The following is a 2713-nucleotide window of genomic DNA, read 5'->3' as shown; positions in this document are numbered from 1 at the left end:
GGGGCACGAACACGTGTCCCCTGCATCGGCAGGCGGACTCTCAACCACTGCGCCACCAGGGAAGCCCCCCTTACCCCTTTTTTGATATTGGTTTATTCATACATAGTTTTTTAAAACTAGAGAAATGCCTTCTGGTGGAGTTGATACTTGGAGAGGGGAGAGGGGAAAGGAGATGGACACCATTCTCTATTTGTTCTCTATTTGGCCAAACTGTGAAATAAATAGCAGTCTCTTCTCTACCTATTCATGTGTTCCTAGGCCCCCTTCTTTCAAAGCCCACCTTCTATGCTAACTTCTGGCTAACTCCTGATTCTCATTCTTGTTAGTATGTACAACACAGAACAAAGCCATTAATGAGCTAACTTGCCTTTTCTTCCAGGACCTTGATTAGCATTTGAGTCTTCTACAGGTCCTCAAACTTCAAATTAATTTCCTTTGGGACAAAGAGGTTTTTTTTAACTCTGCAAATACCACCACAGGGACCTCAGTAAAAGTTTGTGGATTTGGTTCATTGAGACTTTAAGGCAGATTAACACTTTTCAGTCTATTCAAAATTATTCTAAATTGCAGGAGACGGGGCAAGAGGTGACCGCATCTGTTTACAGACAGAGCTGAACCAGATTACTTGCAAGCTAGAAGGAATCTGCCCCGGCAGCATATCAGGACTGCTAAAGTTTGGAAGCTGAAGTCAGGAAAACTTAACCTGGAGTAATTTGGATATTTGTTCTCCATTTTAATACTGATAGCAAAAAACTTAACGCCTATTATCTGCTTGTTAAATTTACAATTGACACGTAAATCTGAATATCAGTTTATAAGCAGAGGCAACATGCATTGTCTTTACTGCTCTCTCTCTAAGCCCAGAATATTAACTGACCCATAGTAGAGGCTCATATATTTAAGACTCCAAATAACTAAAAGGGACATATTAAGTATGTGGCCTAAAGCAAAATATTTCGTTTCTTTTAGGCCTCAGTTTTAGTTCACAAAGGGAGGAAGAAAATACCAGTGTTTCTGTCAACTTGGCGCTGCCTACAGTACAGGAAACAGAATGTGTTCCATGGTCAAGTTTGGAAAACTTGATCAGAAACATTGTGAATTTCGAAGGGGATGACAGTGGAAGAAGATTCAAAACGTAGCCTGAACTTACGGAAGCAGCAAATTTCTCATCTGGAGCACTTGTTGACATTCCCAGGCTGCACAGCAACCCTATGACAGAGGAACCCTCACCCTATGAGTAAAGGAATGCTCCCCACAGGTTTGAAACAACTTGTCTCATGCAGTCAGCTGAGACAAACTATCACTAAAAGTGAGTCTAACCCCAAAGCCTGTGTTATGCTGCCACTGTTTACTGCGGAGTTTTGACAAATTCTACAAGTGAGGAAAGTTTGAACAGTATATGTAGGGACACAAAGCAAAGACTTCCAACCCAGGCTGAAGTTTCAAAACTGGCATCAATGAGCTGAGGATAGAAGGGGATCCTTTGGAAAAGCAAAAAGCAAACTCCTACATCCCAAGGCAGTCATGTAAGTTGGAAGTCCAGACCATTCATTAACCACAGAGAAGACAGTCTGAGAGTGAAGAGCCTGTAGAATACAGGTAAGCTAAAAGAATCTCCTGGAAAGTCTTTTCAAAACAAATATATTTACCCTGGAGAGAGGGTGGGCTTTTCAGGATGGATGGGGCAGAGATGGGCATAAAAAGTAGAAGCCTATTATGAAAAAGGACCCCGAGTAATATTGAGCATGTCCTCCATCCACTGTCAAACAACTGACCTGAAACAGGACCAGGAGCTCTCTTGGGATGGGCCTGGAGGATCTTATAGTCAGGCAAAAGCTCCAAACAAAATGCCCTATCCAACCCCACCTCAAATCCTACCTGCTCTTACTAAGGTCAGATCTAGTTCATCCTTGAGGGAGGGAGGAAACCATTACACCTTTTAAAAGGATTGAGACCTTGAATCAAGACAGATCTGAGGTCACACCGCTTAAGCTATGAAAAATTGTAAACAAACCAGGAGTACAACCATACCTCCCTTTCAAGCTGATTAACCTTCATCAACTTAGATTCGTTCACCTCTAAACCTTAGTTTCTCCACTTATAGAAAGAGAAGAGGATTTACTTTTCAAGTTATACCTCAAGTCACTCTGTAAGAGATCTAGGGCAGAGCTGGGTCTCAGATTAGCAACCTCTCCCCTGAGGAAGTCTCCTCAGGCCTTCCTAGCCCACTGGCTCTCTCTTCTATGAACAGACCCTTGGTTACTTGTAGTTTGAACAAGGCACGTGAGCACTCACGATGCACACACTTCCTAACTGCAGTTAAAACCCTGAAACCAGGACTAGCCCTCCCAGGACTGCAAAATCCCCTTGCTTCACTGAGCCCCATAGTCCCTATAAATAAAACCACTTAGAAGCCAGCCTCAGAGGGTGGCTGTAAAAGGGAAGAAAAAGATGTTAGGTGTGCTGTGTGACAGCTCTAGACACACCTGTGGAGTTATTATTCTGCAGGCCCCTAGAGGACCTAGGCTGAAAACCGCCGGTTTGCTTGACTGCCCTGGGATGAAGGGCTGGTGGTGGTGGTGGGGTCTCAGAGGAAAAGGAAGACCAGGAAACAAGAGTTAGCAGGGTGGAGCCGGAGGGTGTCAGGATTTTTGGAACCAGACAGGGAGCGGGTGTGGGTGGGTCCAGCAAAGTTTTATTGTTTGCTTTGGGA

The 2713-nt window shown here is 43.9% G+C and overlaps 1 protein-coding gene across 1 annotated transcript in view; it reads right to left on the bottom strand.

The window, feature by feature from the left end:
* Window positions 1-2713, bottom strand: part of STK35 (serine/threonine kinase 35) — a 15793-nt gene that overhangs the window by 11181 nt on the left and 1899 nt on the right. The gene's annotated exons all lie outside the window — the stretch shown is intronic.

This window comes from Lipotes vexillifer, unplaced genomic scaffold (assembly GCF_000442215.2).
Source record: "Lipotes vexillifer unplaced genomic scaffold, Lipotes_vexillifer_v1.1 scaffold875, whole genome shotgun sequence".
Lineage (NCBI taxonomy): Eukaryota > Metazoa > Chordata > Mammalia > Artiodactyla > Lipotidae > Lipotes > Lipotes vexillifer.
Note: the sequence above shows the minus strand (reverse complement) of the source record. Positions and strands in the feature narration are given on the sequence as shown.